The sequence below is a fragment of the Sminthopsis crassicaudata genome, chromosome 1, assembly GCF_048593235.1.
Source record: "Sminthopsis crassicaudata isolate SCR6 chromosome 1, ASM4859323v1, whole genome shotgun sequence".
Taxonomy (NCBI): domain Eukaryota; kingdom Metazoa; phylum Chordata; class Mammalia; order Dasyuromorphia; family Dasyuridae; genus Sminthopsis; species Sminthopsis crassicaudata.
In genome coordinates this window covers 317,944,530-317,964,818 of record NC_133617.1, presented here as the reverse complement: position 1 = coordinate 317,964,818, position 20,289 = coordinate 317,944,530, and the positions used below count along the sequence as shown (strand labels likewise).

Sequence of the window (20,289 nt, the reverse complement as noted above, 5' to 3'; positions counted from 1 at the left end):
ATTTTTTTTTTGACTATGACATAATATTTTGGTGGAGCTTTTCAGTCCAGAGTCATATCCCTTCAAATTTCTATCAGCTATGAAGCCATATTTATTTTATCTGGGTATTTTTATAAAGGTCTGAGACCACAGGTATCATTACTTCATTTTTTCCTGGATAATTTCTGTGAATTATAGGCTGTCTTCACTGTTCTTAGTCTTCCCTAATCACATTCTCTCCAAGATATTTGGCTGTATTTATTCTTAAGTGCCATCACATTGCTAATACACATTTTCAGTTAGAATCCATTATAATCATATAATTAAGACTTCCACAATGTCTACTGATCTCTTCAATTCTCTTACAATCACCACTGCCACTCATAACTAGTCATTCTCATATATTAAGTTTTTGTTTGAAAATCCAAATCCCTTTCTAAAACACTAACTTCTTGATATGTTTAATTGCTGTAGTCTGTTTTGTCTGATGCCTTCTGCCCTTCATTTAACAATACTGATTAAAAGAAGCATCATCATCAGTGTCCTTTAAGGTTTTCTACATTAAGAATTTCTGAATGCTTATAGATGCCTTCTGAGTTCCTTTTGGAAGTTTCATTTGTCTACTGTTGAATACACAGGAAGACATAATATTTGTGAGGTTTAACATTTCCTTAGAGTCTCCCTCCTAGCTTACATGTGAGGAACCAATCAGATGATTTTGTTTTGAATGCCAGTCCTGGCATTAGGTGAGCATCAGTCATATAACTCATTAAATCATTTCCCTTCTCTAATGAAAGAGTTGGACTACATGATCTCCAATATCTTTTTCTACTCTAAATCTACCATGCTACTTTTGTGATGAGTTTGAAAACACATGGCTTTGCACTTTAAAACTATTCACCTAAAGTTATTATACTGTGAACATATATTTGATAACCTGAATTAAAATTTTATCTCTGGCATATACAATCTTTGTTAAATCAAATATTTATTAGCATTTAGTATGTGCCAGGTTCTATATGACTCTGGCCAAGTCATATAAATTCTCAGTGTTTAACTCTCTAAAAATAGAAGTTGAAGAGAAAATACTAATTGGCATTGATAGACAGAATTTTCTCTTAAAGTACTTCCTTATTCAATGAAAATACAGGCCTAGCTCTTACCATCATAATGTTCTCATCTTCATCTTCATCCTTTCCTTCTTCTATAATATATATTTATGTAGCATTTAGGTTTATAATTTCCCTCATAATCATATAACATAAAGGGATTTCAGAAATCATCTAATCCAATCTCCTTATTTTATAGATGAGGAAACTGAGTCTCAGAGAATGTAACTTATCCAATTGATTAGATAATTATAGGTTGGGCCCAGAATTTGCATTTTTTTCTGATTCCTAGACCTCCACTAATATTTATACTCCAGCCTTCCTCCCACACTTTTTATTCTTCCTATTTTAGGCTTGATAGTGAAGCAGCACATCATTGCTTTCAGCCCTTAAAATGGAGTACATTATGTAAAAACTAAAAGACTCAGCAACTGGTAGTGAAAATTAATATTGGAGAGGGAAAATGATGCTCCTAAAGTCACATGGCTACTAATGGACTAGATTAGGATACAGACCTAGATTTTTCCATTCCAAGTTCAATGTTATTCCAAGATAAGACTCCTCTCTCTTTCCTTAGATAATATAGCATATGTATGCATGTATGTATGTATGTATATATGCATGTATATGGATATGTATAAATGTATATACACGCACATCTAAAAGTCACAAATTCTTCCCAAGTTTCTAGCAGAGAGATAAAAGAAAAGGCAGTAGTAGTTACAAATAAGCTGGATTTCAACAAACAGTATTGTTTTGTTAATTGTTTGTTTTCTGCTTCATTTTGTCCTCTAACTTTTTTTTTTTTTTATCCTTTCGCCCCCTATTTCTTGATGGAGGAAACAAAATAAAGAAACTAGATTGAAACTGGCAATATAATCATCCCTATATGAAGTTATTCTGAAAATTCACATGTCACGTTTTTATGTAGAAGATAATTTTCGATTTGAATTCTAAAAATCTGTAAACAGGAGTTCAAAATGGACACCATGGTAGGTCCATAATTTTATGTGGTGGCAGGCACTAGTATAAGATCTTCAAACAAAGATCAATTTTGGGTAACATCCGACGTGAATCTTCAGAGAAAGGAGTGATAATTATTGGGAGAGGTAGAAAAAGTGAATGTAAATATCTATATTTGCTTTAATCTCTCTATTGATTTTTTCCCTATGTTTTTAGCACATATATTTCTGAATCTTATTTTTGGCTTTGAGAAGGCTGTGAACAATCATTACCCTGGGGATCTTGTCTACTTCCAGTAAGTACTCTGAAAGTTGGAATACTCAAGTATTCTAAAAAGAATGTGGTGATTTATGAGGTACAATCTTTCAGCAAAGATTGAATAAGCGTAAAGCTCTGACCTCTATGATTTTAAATCTTCACTGTGAAGTTTCAATAGCTGAAACATCCTAACATGCTGACAGAGAAGAGCACATTTACAGCTCTCAGTAGTATAGGGGGATGTTGTATGGTATAACTCCCTTCAGGAGATGGTGGCTAGATAATTTATATGCTTGGAGGAAATAATTCTGACATGTTTATTGTGTATTTAATATATCAATCTGAGAACTTCAGATCTAGAAGAGACCTTGGTGATCAACTCATAGAAAAGCCTCATTTTACAAAAGTAAAACTGAGGTCCAAAGAATCTAAACAACTGGATTGTCATTGCAAAAGCTAATGACAACTGGAATTAGAACCGAAGTCTCTTGATATAAAGTCTGGTTAACATAGCAATGCAATTAAGTGAAACAGTCCCATTCTTTCCCTGGAAATTGTTAAAGTAGTAGATGATTCTGGTTACCTGAGCCCTTGTACTTTATTACTCATGGACTCCATAATCATGTAACAAAACCGATATGGAAATATAGTTAAAACATAGCCACCTTCTACTTTTATGCATAATTACATTTTTCATTAACTTTCTATAACTAAGGAATGATAAGTAAAAATCACAATTTGTTTTATTTCTATATTTTTTCTGCAAATTTCTTTTTCATAAATTAATAAAATTATAATGAACTGTGACAATACTCCTTCCTTCCTGAATAACTGTTGGCTATAATGTAAACATTCCCATTAGATTAGATTTTCCAAGAGTGATAGAATTTGGGAGTTGAAATGAGCCTTAGAAGTCATGTAATATAATATTCTGCTCATATCAGAATCCTTTGTATAACTTCTTACAGGAACTCCAACAAGCTTTACCTGAAATTTTCATATGAATGAGAGTTCAATTTTTCAAGACCTAGTTCATTTTTTGTTTTAATTGTTAGCAAAAATCCCAATATTGAGGTGAAATTGACCTCTTTATGACATCTAACTTTATACAATAAAATGTAATTTACTTCAAAGGCAGAAAATGTGTCACTTCTTTCTTTTTATCCCCAGTCCCTAGCACAGTGATTGGCACATAGCTGACATTCCCTAAAAGCTTTTTTTAGGTGACTTATCCTTATCTGCCCTTTAAAGCAACAGAGTCTATCTACTGACTTTTTGCATGACATGTTGCACATGCAAGAAAACATTTATTGTGGATGCCTTTTCATTTCTTTCCCCAGCTAAACATGTGTGTGTGTGTGTGTGTGTGTGTGTGTGTGTGTGTGTGTGTGTGTGTGTGTGTATGTGTGTGTGTTTAATTTGTTCAATAAATATTGAGCTTATTGTCCTGGAGCTAGTTTTCCTCTGGGCAGTCTCTTTTCAAATATGGTAACAAGAAAGCAATAAATTTGATATGTCAGATGTTTTCTGATTGCTATCTTTTGTAAATTCTACACTGCTCCTTAAGTAGCTATATAGTAGCTCCTCCTGGTTTTCTGAGATTATTTGTAAATGTGTAATCTGAGTTACATTTTTTATTTCCCCCAGCATTGTCTTCCTTCAAAATTGTGAATTCCACAATAGCATAGTCCATTTCTCTCAAGGTTCTTATTGCTTCCAAATCACAAACCACCTCTTTCTCACAGATCAGAATTAAGTCTAATGCAGAAATTCTCCATGCCAAGGATTCTTTTGAGAGGTTAGATGGTTGAGAACCCACATCAAGAATTTTCAGAGCTCTATCTTTTAATTAAACTATTTAAAGATATACAGACTGTCAAAATTATTTATTACTGATATATTTTTCTACTTTGTAAACTACATTATATTTTATTTAGCTAAGCATTCTGTAATAAAACTATTATTTCCCTATCATATATTCTTAATCAAATATTTTATAATTTCAAATGTGCTTCTTTTCACAGAGATATGATTTTCCACATATTTCTCTATATAATATTTCTCTTCTTTCCTACTTATTATGTAGAAATTTACAAGAAACACTGCACACTGGTTGAATCTCCACTTTGCAATAGAATAAAAATTACATCTCCTATGATCCCTCTGTGATTTTTCCTTTGGTTTAAGCTGACATATAAAAACACATAGCTTGCTATTGCCAAATGTCAAAGCTTAGATTACAAAACGGTAATGAGCAGAACCTCTATCCCTAAGGGTACTCACTGGGTGTGTAAGGCCAGTAATCTTTGAAGTGGTCCAGGACCATATTTGCCAGTTCAAATCACACTTTATTTGTTTCTCATGAAGAGTAGTTTGTTATTTCTTTTTTTTTTTCCTCTTGCCTCTCCTATTGATGAAAACCCTTTTCTCATAATCCCTATTTAATGTCTTATTTTTTTAATAACTGCCCCACACTAATGGCTGCCCATTTTTCTATTAGTATATTATTTTCCCTTTGACAGTTTATACTTTTCCCTCTCCGTTAAGTATATTCCCCCTCACTCTCTGCCCAGTTTCTTTCCAATGCTCCCTTCACTATATACACACTATATTTTTTGATGACTTCAATTGCTCCTTTGGGTTCAGGTAATATGTGACTATTTGCATATGACAATCAAATCTATACATTCAACCTACATTTCTCCCATGTCATGTTACACCAAGCAAAACAAGACATGTCCACATTCGACCACCAGGCAATGGAGGGAGAATCCTACAGTTTCAGTAGTGGATGGGGCCTTCTTCCCTCAAATACATCCATACCTGTGGGTTCCATATTAAAAAAGAAACAGAATCATACTATACACACACATCTCATCCAAGATTGAGGAAAGAGGTTTTGTTCCAATGTACCAATCTGCCATCTGAGTCTTACAGATATGAGTAACCAGAAGAAAATTCTGAACATATAAAGAAATGTCATGAATTGATTGAAACCCAAGAGTTGGACCCCGAAGAACAGAATAACTTTTGTCAAAATATTAGGAGACACTGTTTTCCAGAGCTAATATCCAGCAAGCTGGGGTACTCTGAACTTGACATTAAAACAATCTTTTGTGCTTACCCTTTGGAAGATCTCATTTAAAGCGAAATGCCAAAATTGTTTCTGATCATAAAATCCTGCTATGAATCAAACTGGTCACATTGTTGCTGTTATCTCTCACTGTCAGGGCTACAACTCACTGTGCAACCACTGGTGTAAATGTTGAGATCTCATCAGGCTCTCCCATTATGGGTAGGACTCTACCACACATGTCCTTGCTTGCGAGCTGTTTTCATCACTTTGAAATTAAACCTGTTTGATTCCTAATTTTCCTGTCTCTCCCCTGTTCAGTTCTTGTCACCCACAGGTTAGAGACTAGTTCCAATCTGGTTGAGACTTCACAATAAATAGAGTCATAGAGAGAAGAATTGATTGGCTACAAAACTCCAGCTACCCTTAATAAATAAAGGAAGAGATAAGACAAGAAATAAGTAAAGAAATTAAAGGTCTAGAAAGGGAAAGTGGAAGAAGAATAAATAGATTAGTAATGAAAATGAAAATGTTTACCTAAATAGTAGAGTTCTTGAAAAGTATTATTAAATAAACAACCTAATGATTACATGGAACAATTAGAAATACTAAATAAAGTCAAAAGATAACAAAATTATAAAAACATGGGAGTTGTGAAATGATCCAGACATTATAACCTCAAAAGGCTATAAAACTTTGCATACCCTTTGATCTACCTGTGGTACCACTGAGTCTATATACCAAGGAAATCATAAAAAAGGGAAAAGATCTATATGTTTAAAAAAAAAAAGTTTGTAGTGGCTCTTTTTGTGATGATAAAGAACTGAAAAGTGAGTAGATGTTATCAATTGAGAAATAGCTGAATGAGTTACAGTATGTGAAAGTAATGGAATATTATTATTCTATAAGAAATGCTGAACAAGTTGATTTTAGAAAGGCCTGAAGAAATTTACACAAACTGACGTTGAGTGAAACAAATAGAACCAGGTATATATTATGCATGGTAACACCAAGATTATACCATGATCAGCTATGAAAGACTTAACGCTTTTCAGCAATTGAGTGATCCAAGGCAATCCCAATGATCTTTGGCTAGAAAATGCCATCTGCATCTAAAAAGGTAACCATGGAGAATGAATGTAAATCAATCCATGGTATATTCACTTTGTTTTTCTTTTTTTTCTGTTTTTTTTTTCTCTCATGGTTTTTCCCTTTTGTTTTTATTTCTCTCTCCCATCATGATTCATTAAAAAATGCGCAATGAAAAAGCAATTAATATAAATATATAACAAGAAAAATAATGAAAACAATTAAAAATTGTAAAAATGTAGAAGGTGGCATATCAACAACAACAACAAAAAAAACTGATCTGGAAAATAAGTAAATGTGGAATAACTTAAGAATCAGCAGGGTTCCCTAAAACTATGACTAAACAAAATCTAGATACTATAATTAAAAAAAAAAAAAAAATAAACCTTAACATATATCAGGTAGTTAGTTGTACAGCAAATAGAGCCCTGGGTTTGGAGTCTGGACGATTTAATTCTTATCTAGTCTCAGAAATCTATCAGCTATAAAATATTGAACAAGTTTTTGTGTTTTTTTTGCTTTTGTTTTTGTGCCTCAGGTTCCTTATCTGTAAAATGTGGATAATAACAGTACCTATTTCATAAAGCTGTTATGAAAGCATGATTTAACATGATTAAAAATATTATATAAACATAAATTATTATCATTGTTGTTAATGTTAGTAATAGAACCACAGGACAGAGTAAAATAGAACCACAAGATAGAAGGAAAGGAGAAACAACTCACTGCTAACCTCCTTCAAGAAACAACAAATTTAAAATATCAGGAATAACCCAATTCTAGAACTTTTAGTTTAAAAAAATGCAAATATGATAAATTTTAGCTAGAAAGAAAGTTTGTGGGCCAAAGAATCACAAATATTCTCACTCAAGACTTGAGTGTAACTATTATGAAAGAGAGGGCATGTCAAAATATTATATATTTTTTCTTTATGTTACTTTTTTTCTAATTATGTTTAAAGATAGTTTTCAACTCTCATTTTTTGGTGTGATTTTGAGGTCCAGATTTTTTCTCCTTCCTTACTTAACAACTCCCTTCCCCTAGACAGCAAGCAATTTGATATAGGTTATACATGTATGATCAAAATATTATATTCCTAAAGGCAAATGAGAAGTGCTTATACTAAGGATAATTTACTCTTCAATTTTACATATAATCCTGGTTAACCAGGGTAGGAAGATTAATGCTTAATAAAACAGAGGACTTTCAAGTATTCCTTAAAAAAAGACCAGACATAGTCATGTCTTTGAAATGCAAATAAAAAAAGGCACAAGAGAAGTTTAGAAGTATAAATATATTCTAACTAGAAGGGACAAAATAATGATGAAGTACTCCTAATTGGATGCGGCACATACATCCTTTTAAAACATTACTATCTTTAAGGGTTTCCCATGGAGTAAAGAAAATCAAGCAGCACAGGAACTAGGACTGATTTTCTTCTAAGGTGTTAGTTTTTAGAAGTGAGAAAAGGAATACACCAGAAAATAAATAAGGAAGAAATTGGGGAGGATGGGGTTACCATTTCTTATTATTGGGTTACATGAGAAGAAAAGTATATGTAGTATAGTGCATATAAGGTTCAGGAATGACATAAACCTCATATTTATAGAGAAATTAAATTTAAAACAACTTTTAGATACCACCTCAAAGCTATAATATTAACTAATCTGACGAAAAAATAAAAATGACAAACACTGGGGGACAAACAGAAAAATTAGATACTAATTAACATTGCTGGAGTTGTAAACTAGTCCAGCTATTCTAGAGAACATTTTGGAACAACACCCAAAGGATTATAAAACTGTATATGGCATAACAATACCACTACTGAGTCTGAATCCCAAAGAGATAAAACAAAATGGAAAAAAACAAAATAAACAAACAAAAAACCTTATTTAAACAAAAATATATCAGTTCTTTTGTGATAGCAAAGAACTAGAAATTGAAGGAATTTCCATCAATTAGGGAATGGCTGAATAAGTTATGGCATATGATTGTGATAAAATATTAATGTGCTATAAGAAATAATGAGCAAGAAAATTTCAGAAAAATCACAGGAAGACATATAAATTAATGAAAAGTGAAATGAGAAGAACCAAGGAAATACTGTATACTATGAGAGTAATATTTTAAGAATAATCATTTGTGAAGACTTAGCTTTTCTGATCAAGTAAATAATGCAAGACATTTTTAAAGTATGTATGATAAAAAATGCTGTCCATCTCTAAAGAGAGATCTGATAAACTTTAAATGCTGCAAACTTTTTAAAAAATCATTATTATTATTGATTTATTTTGTCTGTGCTTTCTTTTGCAACATGATTAATATGGGAATATGTCTTGCATGATCGCACAAGTTCAAGCAAAATTAACCTGCTTGTCTTATCAAGGAGCATGGGAGGGGCAAAAGTGAGAATTTGGAAGTCATTTTTAAAAAATGACTATTAAAATCTTTAGATATTTAATTGGGGAATACTTAAAGAAATCCCTTTTTAAAAAAATATAATGCTTGGGACATATTGAACTTCAGATGCCCATGGACAACCTATTTGATATTTCCAAAAGTCATTTGATGATATAAACTTGCAGCTCAGAAGAGAGGTCCTGGATGTATTTAGATCAAGGAATAAAGATTCCTAGGAATCTTCCTAAAGATTTCTAGGCAAAGGCTTAGAAACAACAATTGAATTTTGAGGTCCCCTGATTTTATTGCAACTTCTGTTCTAACTATAAATCAGCGATCCTAAATCTTCTGGCTTTGGAGTCTGCCTCAGGAACTTCTAACACTCCCAATATAAGTACAACAATCTGACTTGATTCTGAATGGACAACTCTTCAATTCATTGCTGAGTGATAATCTGGTCATTGAGAATCAAATTCCAGAGACTACACCCAGGCCCTTTTTATAGAATTAGCATGTGAATGATAGGAGGCTGGATAAACATGTCTCCTTGCTCCTGTTTCTAGGCTAAATTCTTTTGGAATTTAGCTTGCTTGTAATGGCATTAAGATTACAATAATTTGTCACTTAACTAGGTAATGGATTCAAGCCTGCAAATTCTTTTGAGACACTTCATAAGCACCAGTATCTGAATTCAAACTTTTGGAATCCTCTTCCAACCTCAACAAAGTTGATGGGATAATCAAAATAGCACAAATAGAGAAGAGCAGAAGATTTAAAACAAAAAAATTCAAAGGGTACACATTTAGTGAATAGGATCTGGATGAAAATCCAACAGAGAAGAAATAGTCAGACAAACCTAGGCAAAAGAGAGTCCTAGGATAAAGTAATTAACCATGCCAGAAAATACAGATTCATAAAGAAAATTCAATTTGACAATTAAGAGAATGTGAGAAATTATTATTAATAACCAATATTGCAGAGAAATTCAAAAGATTCCCTTTTTTCTAAATTTCTCATTTAAAAAATTCTTTTTTTTTTTTTTTTCCTTAAAAGAACATTATTGATAAGATTGCTTTGACTCTTTTTAATCTCATTTGGATACCAGCCAATTTCACAAAGAATTTGATTTGGTGGGGATGATGAGAGTTAGGAAAGGGGGAACCTCTTTTGTTCGGTGCAAGGATACATAGTTAAATGCAGTCTAGTAACAGTGCAGAGTCCCCTGTAAAGGAATTTACAAGCCCGAAAACCTAGATTGATAAAAAAGGTTTATTGTAGGGGTTTGGAAGTAACGGTAAAGGTAGAGCTAGTCAGGGCCAGAGCTGGTCGCCAGATGGACAGGAATCCTTACATGGCCTGCGTAAGGACACCATGTTTTAGGGTTCCTGCAAAAGAATGGGCTCCAGGGTTTCCTTTTTATAATAGGGACTCTTTGTGATCTTGAAGGTGGGTGAAGTCCCAGGCTACCGGCTGGTTTCAGCCAGGGTTAGCATTGAATAGAATCCAATGGGTTTTTAGATAAGGAAGAAGCTGTTGGTGGGGGTTGGGGAAACCTGAGCAGATAGTAGGGGGCTGGGAAAGCCCAAGTTAGCTTAGATCCCATAGGGGCTGGGAAAGCCCAGATATCATTGGAATTCAAAAGGGTGCTTTTTGACCAGGATTTGTGAATCAAAGATCCTAGCTTCTTCAGCCATGGGGGGTGGGGAGGAAGGAGTTGGGAATCAGAAAGGAATCTTAAAGAAACCTCAGATGGAGACAGATCATTTTGTCTGAATAGTCCAAGGCTAGGGTCTGGTTTAGATGGGAGTGATCTGGTACACAGATATTTTCTCTGCTCAAGAGTGACTGGATGGTGGGGTGACATTGATCCCTAAAGGTATGTATATCAAGGAACAGTATATAAACCATGAGCTCCCCCATGGCTTTCTTCAGTCTAACCAAGACAGCCAAATGACCATCCTTTTATTAATAATCTGCTGATCTGATTAATAATATGACTAAATTTCTCTTTTGAAACATTTTAAACATTGTTGTCCTTGGTGAGATAAGATTAAAGTTTTATGATGAAATCAAATTATACAGGATTCAAAAGCTGATAAGAGAGAATAGGTGGAGACAAGTTTGCCCTTCTTTATCTAAAGGAATAGAGACTTTTTTTTTTTTTTTTTTAAAGAAGGAAAGATGAAAGTTAGCAGAGATGTCAGGATCAAGTGACATTAATTGTGGTTGTTATTGATGTTGTGGTTGTTCATAAAAATGGAAGAAACAAGGGAATATTTCTACGGGATTAGGTAGTAGATAAGACAGTTTGATGGAGAAGAGAGTATATGATAGAATTAAACACACCTGTAGTCAAAAAGACCCCAAAAGCTTAGAATAGTACAAGGTTGGGGCTTGTTAAAGTATGATTAACAATAGCACAGTGAGTCATGGGGATATAACCATAGAACATAATATAAAGTTGAAGTGATTCATAAAAGTGTAAAGTGATTTATGAAAACTTATATTTCTTCTTAGTAATCTACCAAAAACATAGTTTCTAAAACCAAAAATTCATTCTTTTTTATAAACAATTTAGTAGAAAGAGTACCCACCCCTTCATTGGGTCATCTCTTTCAATATTCCTAAAAAATGTTTAAATAAAATACAAAGGAAAAAAAGTATATTTGCAAAACTCACATATGAAAATATATTCTTTGACTTTAGCAATACCAATTATTTTGGATTTACCTGGAAGAATTTATTTTCTAATTTATTATAATTCTTTGAACAGTCTCAAAAATTTCCATAATCTCTTTAAACTATGGAGCTTAGAACACAGTATTATATTAGAGGAAATGTCTGACAAAAGTCAAATATGAGAAAAGGATTACCTCATAGTTTCATTTATACTACATTATTAATTTATATATCCTAGTTAGAGTGCTGACTTTTAGGGGAGCAAATTATTTTCTATTGCTAGACATTTATTAGATGAACACTTAAAATTCTCTCTAGACAAAGATATTATGTTTGAAATTATTTTTTTTTCCTAGACAGTAGATTAAAACTTAAAAAATAACCCAAGACTTTTAGGACAACTTTTACTTCTTATCTCTTACTCTCTTTACAACAACAATATCTGATAAATTACCATGATCTTGAAATAAGTGTATTTATAGTATCCTGGAAAACTATTATTTTCCTAGATATTTGTTAGAATGGAAATTACTAATGTATTATCTTCACATATGAAATAGTTCATAAGAAGTACTTTTGGACTTGTATCTTCCATAATATTGTCCTGAAATAAAAACTTTACAACTAAATATGCTAATAATTCTTGCCATTTAACTTGCCTTATAAACATCTAAATATTCCAGAAAACTAGGGTTCTTATATTGTCTTCTTCTAGATTATTACACTTTATGAAGCTTTCCTATTCATACATATATACATATAGGCTTTATCTTATAATTTGCCATCTTATACTCTTCTATAAGATTAAATCAGGTTGTTCCAGGAATGTATCTTATACCTTCCAGGATAATTCACTTTGCTCACACAATTAGAAATATCACAGAATCTGGGTCATTAGAATTAGGTTTATGAGAAACTTTAAAGATCATTCAACCAAGTCCATGTCATTTTCTAAGCAAAGACATTGAGACCCAAAGGTATTCATAGTTTGTTCAACATTATACAGTGCATAGTCAAAATTCAAGCTCAAATTTTCTTCTTCTAAATCTAATTTTTTCCTCATTATTACTGTCCCTTCTTTTTGAGTCTGAACTATACCACCTAGTGTTTCCTCATGATTGTTTTTCAAAAATCCTACCCAATCTCTTAAAATTCATCTCAAACATCACATATCAAAATCCTCTAGGAGTTTTTCTATCCTGGTCTTTTAAATAATATGCATTTTTGGCTCTAAATAGTGAAAGCATATAATGTTAGAATTGGAAGGGATCTTAAGGATCTAATTTACCCCTTTCACTTTATTTAGGAGATAATAAATCCCAAAAATGCTATAAGACAAATCAAAGATTCTGAATCTGAAATCCCTAAACTTATACGTACAAACCTACACACACATACAAATTATATCTTTATATATACAGACATACACACGTATATGCATATACATAAACATATAAACATTTGTTTATGTGCGTTTGTGTATGTGTTTATGTGTGTAGATACAGATATAATCAGAGACAGACAAAAAAGGAGGAAGGGAGGGAAAGTATATACATCCAATAGATGAGAGAAGTAAAGCATTTGTTACGTACTTATACATGAGGCAGTATGTTGACAAATTGTTAAGCGATTAATGACTATAACTGAGTTTCCTTGTAATATATGCATTTCTTATTATATATTTAAAATCTTTTGCCTTAATGGTCCTCACTAGAACATTCCAGATTTCTCTGACACAAAAAGGTTAACTATATCTCTGCAAAAAAAGGTGAGTTTGTGGCAGGTTGAAGACAACAATTCAAGAAGAATCTAGCTTTTCTGACTCAAATTCTAATGTTTATTCATCTATACCATTTTGAAAATTATATTATACACATGCCTTCCCCCTTACTATAATAAAATTTCCACATGGGCAGAATTTAATTCTTATTCATCTTTGTATTTCCTACCATACCCCAATATTATGTACATCACAGTTTCTTAAAAAAAATGAGAATTTAATTGGTCAGTCATTGACTGCCACCAGAAGAGCTGTCCTCAGTTTATTGAGATTGTGCTTTTTGCCCAGGAATACCAATGTCATCAGTTACAATGCACAAGTTGTCTTGGTACTCTCCCTTACCAATTAAAATAGGGTTAAGTAATATAAATTACAATCTGCGTCAGTCCTGGAGATTTGGCCATTGAACAGGCAAGAAAGCTGCATAATTTGAATGGAATGGAGAACAATATTAATCAGTGGGTTAGGTTGATTTTGAAAAATCTCAATATTGCAAGAGAGGGTTACATGTTTAGGATGGAAATCTATGGACAATGAAGCCAAGATCTCAATATCAGAGCAAGAAACCCAGTTAGAAAAGGTTATGGGCTAGAATCAAGTTAATACACATGAATCATGATAGAACTGGGTGACTCCTATGCCATGGTTGAGACTGCCGAAGCTGAGAAGATGGCAGAGCAAGTTCCTGGCTCAAAGACATGCCTTGACATATGGAGTAATCAGTATCTTCCATAAATCTAGTGAAGATCTTACAAAAACTGGAAATGACTTGGAAAGGAAGAACTAAACCAAGACAATCTAAACATATGAAAGGGATGAGGCATTTTGTATACACAGTGAATGACAGAAAAAATGCTGTCAGACATAAAACATTAAAGAATCGTTTCTATGTATTTTGGTACTATAACATACAAAAATGAATCATGGAGAATCAATAATCTATAACCAAAGTAATGAGCAGCAAAATCTAAGCAGTGCATGTTTAAAAAAATAAAGAACTAAGATCAAGAAAAAAATATTTTACAATTTGTCAATCTCAAACAATGCTCATACCTTCTCTTCTTTCCCTCAAATGTAACAGGTCTTTTGAATCTCTTTGTTTGAACTAATTTTCCCATTATACAAAATCTACCTATTTCTCATTAAGCTATGTTTGGTTGGGGAAAAGAGTAAAGCTAGTCTCACTTCTTGAATATTATAGATGAATGCCTAGTTGCAAATGTTTGCCATTCATCTTGAGAACTTTAATGCAAGTCATATTTGTCTGTTCTGAAACAAGATGTAGTTAAGAAACAGTAGTTAGGACTTTCCTCAGAGGAGCAACTAGCATAGATTGTAAAATGTTAATTGTTGGTGGTAGCTTATGAGTTCCTGATTACCCCTAAACCCAAGGTAGACTGAACCAATAATAGAGGTCCTTCAGGGGGAGTCCAAATCCACAAAAATAATAATTCAATTTTCTTCAGTTGGCAAGTCTTTCCATTTTGGGGAGAGAGAGAGAGAGGCTTTCTCCAGCTTCCTTTCAATCTATAGGATTATTACTCTTCCCCATTCCCTGGCACCTAGGGTGCTAGTAGTAGGTCAGCTGAGGAGCTGTCCTAGGTGAGGAGCACCAGAAAAGAATGTACTTAAATTTGTTTTCCAATAATTTACAATTTGTTTTGATTTTTCAGCATTCTATCTCAACACAGAATTTATCTGGGAAATAGCTGGCTGGCAGTAGGAGTAAAGTTTGTGATGACAGTTTATGAAAGTTAAGAAATATTGGGTCAATTAGGAAGCAACCCTCTGACCAGGTCAAGCCTGTGTTCAAATCCTGACTGACATTTAGTACCTGTGTGACTTTGGGCAAATTATTTAATCTTACTAGGCTTAAGTGTACTCAAATATAAAATGACTCAATTGTAAAAGTTCTAAAGAGTCTCTGAGACCCCATCCAATTCTAGATCTGCAATCTTAGGATAACATACACTTATTAGAAAGGGGATAGATTTAACATGTTATACATGTAAATTTGTGCCAATAGTAACTTAATCTAAAAGCCATGAGGGGAAAATGTCTAAACAAACCAAAAAAAAAAAAAAAGTAGAAAGCTATTAGGCTAAATGGTATTTCACTGTACTGCTTAGGAAAAAAAAAATTCATTTGATATATTTACACAGACTAGTTTTCACAGGGCTACTGAAAACTCCTCTATCCCTTGAGCTTTTCAAACTTTAACCTAGAACAAGGAAATTACAAGAAAAACATACTGCAGGTAAAAATTCAGCATTGACAGAGGATGGATTAATGATCAAGTGTAGGCAATTCAATCTTTAATTTTTACTATTCCTTTGTTGGTCTGTAGATCTGGCTTTTCTTTATTGTTACAATGCAAGGGAAAGCCTCTCATCTTGGATTTATGGTCAGAATGCCCCATAATTCCCAGAGGCAATAATGGAAAAATAAATCACTTTAACTTTACAATGTGGCTATGAAACTTTAGTATTGATGTGTAAATCAAATTAAAAGTAAGGTCACAGAGATACCTACTTTTCCTAGCACTTTCAAAAAAAAAAAAAAAAGAGTGCAATGGAGATTGAAATGGGCAGCAAATATTTAATAATATTAAGACTTCATGAAATAGGTCTAACATTTGGTGGTGACTCCCAATTGTTTTCTCAGATCACAAGCCTCTATTGTTATAGTACCTCTTGTTCTCTATTGTATATTAACTGATTTTTTTTTAAAAGTGTACCTATTGAAGTGCTGTTTTTCCCCTTCCTGATTAAAATAGCTTGGATTACCAAGCTATTAACATTTATTAATTTATTCCATCAATATTTAGAATATATGTATTGTATATATAATACTCTCAGGTCTTGTGGAAAGATATATTTTGTAAATTAGCTATGATTCTTACCTTCACGAAGTAATTTAGCAGAATCCTGCCTAAATAACAGCATATTGTCCCATATCATTCTGATAAAAAGAGAAGGGCATAAATATCCCTAGGGGCAAAAATCAACAAATGAATAAGTTTGGACAAATGAAAGGAACTGAAAGGGAAACAATCTGAAAAGGTTTTGCATCCACTTAATTAACCTAATTTGGTTTATTATCATGCTGATGTAAACTTTTATATAGTATATTGTCACAAATGACTTTAAAGGAAACACAGTATTTAATAAAAACAAAAAAATGAGAGGAGGAAAGGAATTATATGCCATTAAACTTGACTTGATGTTGAAAACACAAGGAGGTAGCTAGGTGGTACATCTCTAAGTGACAGAATCCTGGACTTTGAGTTGGGAAAATCTAAGTTCAAATATGTACTAGCTATGTGACCCTGCTCAGTTTCTTCATCTATAAAATAGTTGAAATAATAGTATAGAACCTACTTCCCAGGGTAATTGTATCAAGTGAGATATTTTGTAACAAAAAGGCACATAAATGTTTGTTTCCTTCCTTCCTTGCATAATTCTTGCAGTGCCACAATAATATCATATCATTCACAAGGAGTAGAGCAAAGAACTAAGTGAAATTTAACTGTTCTGAGAATCTGAGGGAAGCAAAGAGACTTAAGGAATAACACAAAAATTCTCTGGTGCTGAATAGTGAACATACTGCAAGGTTTGGTGGAATCAGGTCCTTCTAATGGTTATATATTTTTTATAGGAAGCCTGGTTACACATCACATTCATCAAATTTATCACATTTATTAGAAGCATAATTTTCCTCTAGAATACTTAACATGAATATATTGTTTGGATGTTGACATTATAAGGAATGTCTTGAGATTTGTGGGTTAAAATTTGGAAGAATTAATCTTAAATTTGAACTGTTTAACTCAGCAAATAATATAAAGGGGAAAAATTGGACAAGTGCTGATCTACTTGGAATTTGCAAACTGATGTATAGTCATGCATAAAAATAGAGTGTCTTAGAGGTATAAAATGGCTTATAGACTTCTACACATCAATTTGATTAGATAAATTATTGTGTGGCTTTAGGAAAGTCATTTAATTTCTCTGAGTCTTGATGTTATGTGTCAAAAGAGAGTAAGTAGGGAATTTTAAAATCATCTTTAGGTCCTTATTTCACTTCTAAATAGATCATATTACATTACAATACAATCAGAAATAAATAATTTTATAATGTTAAAAATGTTAATGGTGGTAAATAAATGGCATCTAAATATGATCAAAGTATAATAGCCAATAGAATTTGAATGTAGATACAGCCATTAGGATATCAATGTGATAAAACTATAATTAATTTGTCTAGTACTTTGAACTTCTTAAAAGTATTATAAAGGGGGCAGCTAAGTCATGCAGTAGATAAGAGTACTAGCCCTTGAAGTTAGGAGGAACAAACTTCAAATCTGGTCTCAGACACTTGCTAACTTTGTTACAGTTAAAGCTGATGAAATTTAAAAACAAACAAACAAACAAACAAATAAATGAAATGAAAGGAAGGAAGGAAGGAAGAAATTATAATGCTTCTAAATAGATAATACTGTTTCTGGTAGAGTGAATCAAAGACCCAAGAATCAAACCTTTTAATTTTTCCCAGCTAATTACTCTGAAAGGAAGTATGGAAGAATGTAGAAAAAGAAATACTTAATTGAGGGAATAAAGATTAGAGTAGTAAAAGGAAAATGTTCCAAGTGACCAACTTTAATACTAAACCTGAAGGTGAAAAATCATAGCATAGCTAATGGAGCTGCTGAAGGCTGAACGGACTAACTACTTCTTGTTTTATGTAGAACAGAAATATAATCATTTGAAGTACAAATGCAATATAACCTATGACTAGAGAGATGTAATTCTAGTTATTCAACAGAAGTACTGGATGACCACTTAACAATGAAAAGGATAACAAGCCCTACCAGATAAAATAAAGCAGAGGACAAAGATTTACATATTTATATATACATAGACACAGACACACACACACAACACACACACACACACACACACACACTCTACAGTTATGGGGAAAGAAAGTAACTAGAATCTATCTGTTAAGAAAGGAAGAAATAGTAATTACTGTAAATATAATTAGAATTTGGAATGAGAAGATATAATCTATTTTAAAATTATTATTCATAGTGCACTATGACAATTATAGTAACATGAAATAAAAATAATAAAAGCAATAGAAAAAATAAGCATGACATATTGAAATCACAGCTATTTATAATTCTTTTACATATATACTTTTAAATAGTGAATGTAACATTGCCAGAATCAAATATACCAAACTGGGGTAAAGTCAATAAATCTAGTTCTTGAAATATAAGATAGATCTGTGATTTCATTTGGGCCAAAAAAGGTTGAAAGTAATCTCTGATGTAATAGATACATTTCACAGAATTAGAGAGGATAACTGACTTGTCCATGGACATTGTTGTTCATGTCTCCAACTCTTCATGACCCCATTTGGAGTTTTCTTAGCAAAAACAAAGGAATGGTTTGCCATTTCCTTTTTCAGTTTATTTTACAAATAAAGAGATACTGAAGGTTAGGTAACTTGACCAGGGTCCCACAGATAGTAAAAATATGCAGCCAGACCTAAACTCAGATCTTCATGTCAAATTCAGCAAATTCAGCATTTCAAATTCCACTGTGGCACCCAGCTGTCCTTTGTCCATGGATACACATCTAACAATGTCAGAAGCAGGTCTTGATACCATCTACCAGATTTTCAATTTAATTTCTTAATCTATTATATCGCAGTGACACAACTGTTATGTGTCATCTAATGACTGAATTTGTGTGCCTAGATAATTAATGCACCAAAGTGCAGACTAAGAACTGTCTGTCTCTGGAGCATTAGAGAGGCCTGTTTGGTGCAAGAGCATTAGAAGTCTTGTTGCTAATGAATTTCCTTGAGCTCATAATGCTTGTTATTCCAAGTAATTTATTTCTATTCTTTGTTGCTGATATGATATTACAGTGATTTTTTGTCATGGCAGGACATGCTTCCACTAGGATGGGCCAATGAGTTAATAAACGTAAAACCAAGGAGGAAATATATTTCCCTTATGTGGACTATATGCTAACATCTTAAACACATACATATACATATTTTTAATGAATTAATTAATAATAACAGGTAGAATTTCAAATTTTATAGCACTTTAAAATATTAATTATTTAAAAACGTTATCTTATTATATCTTCACAACAATCATGAAAGGTACTATTACTATCCCCACCTTATAGCTAGAAAATCTGAGATTTGCCCTAGATAAAGGTTAAGTAACTTGTCCAAAGTCACCCAGCAAGGAAGCACCAGTTTTGGACTTTAGGCTTCCTAACTCTTGGTTCAACTCTATACGTCCTATTTCACTAACTAAATATTTCTAGTTTTAAATTTTACTATATGCAGATACGCGCAGACATGCATTTGTATTTGAATAATATTTGTCATATATTTATCATCCATCTGCCTTTCATCATTCCATCATCTATCAATATATCTATCACTAATCTATCATCTATTTATCATCTATTTCTCTATCTTCCTTCTATCTATCTACTTATTTAATATCTTTTTAATCTATCCATTTCATTCAAATACTCATTCATTTGGACTAGTATATCATACAAAGCTCACGTTTCAGATTGAGAATCTTCTGAGTCAAATATGTATGTCTAGATATAAATGCATTCATAATGGTTAAAATACAGAAAAAATACAGTTGTTTGGATTTTCTAAGCTCTTCTTTACAACTAAGAATGTTCTATATTATTACTCATACTTCCACAATTACTAAATATATATTAGGGAAAGGCAGTAAATGTAGTTTACATCTTTCTTTTATGACACAAATTTCCTAAATTTGGCTTTCCATGAACAATGAAAAACATTATTGGATCATAGATTTTAAAATCAAGTTATTTCCAAGATTATCTAATCAAATTTCATTCTATAAATTTAAAACTAATGATTGAAAAGATACATGGTTA

General features: G+C 32.4%; 1 protein-coding gene and 1 long non-coding RNA gene across 4 annotated transcripts in view; one reads left to right on the top strand and one right to left on the bottom strand.

Annotated features, from left to right (window-relative positions):
- Nucleotides 1–20,289, bottom strand: part of CDH12 (cadherin 12) — a 1,341,561-nt gene that overhangs the window by 1,029,524 nt on the left and 291,748 nt on the right. The gene's annotated exons all lie outside the window — the stretch shown is intronic.
- LOC141549493 (uncharacterized) overlaps nt 1–20,289 on the top strand; it is a 33,169-nt gene that overhangs the window by 10,311 nt on the left and 2,569 nt on the right. For both annotated transcript variants that reach the window (XR_012484370.1, XR_012484369.1), the window contains exon 3: nt 2,268–2,346. This is a non-coding gene — a long non-coding RNA (uncharacterized LOC141549493). The remainder of the gene's footprint in view (nt 1–2,267; nt 2,347–20,289) is intronic.